The sequence below is a fragment of the Capsicum annuum genome, chromosome 5 (genome assembly GCF_002878395.1).
Source record: "Capsicum annuum cultivar UCD-10X-F1 chromosome 5, UCD10Xv1.1, whole genome shotgun sequence".
Taxonomy (NCBI): domain Eukaryota; kingdom Viridiplantae; phylum Streptophyta; class Magnoliopsida; order Solanales; family Solanaceae; genus Capsicum; species Capsicum annuum.
Genome location: NC_061115.1, coordinates 37883341 through 37883926, shown reverse-complemented (window position 1 = coordinate 37883926; position 586 = coordinate 37883341).

Sequence of the window (586 nt, the reverse complement as noted above, 5' to 3'; positions counted from 1 at the left end):
ATTCATTTGTCTCTACCTTTATTTTTTTTTTTTTTTTTTTTTTTTTTTTTTCTCTTTTTTTTTTCTCATTTTTCTCAAATTTTATTTTTATTTTTTCTCTCATTTTTTATTTTCTCAAATTTTTTAATTCTTCACTTTTTTCTTAATCTCTATTTTTTCTTGCCTTTTTTCCTCACTTTTTTTATTTCTCTATTTTGTTTGATCTCTTTTTTTCTTTCTCAGTTCTCTTTTTTTTCCCCATTTTTCTCAAACTTTATTTTTATTTTTCCTCTCATTTTTATTTTTCTCAATTTTTTTAATTCTTCGCTTTTTTCTTGATCTTTATTTTTTCCTCAATATTTTTTTATTTCTCTATTTTGTTTGATCATTTTTTTTTCTCAACTTCTATTATATTTTGCTAATAAATAAAAAATTGGATAATCCGCAAAGGGATCTTCTTTTTTTGACATCAAAGCAAATTTAAGGGCATGAATTGTTGTTACGAAGTTCTTTGAAAATTCTTGAGATAAGTCGTGTCTCTAAGGCGAGAGTTGTTGAATATCTCATGAATAAAGACATAATGTGGTAGTGTCAACTCTTGCCCGTA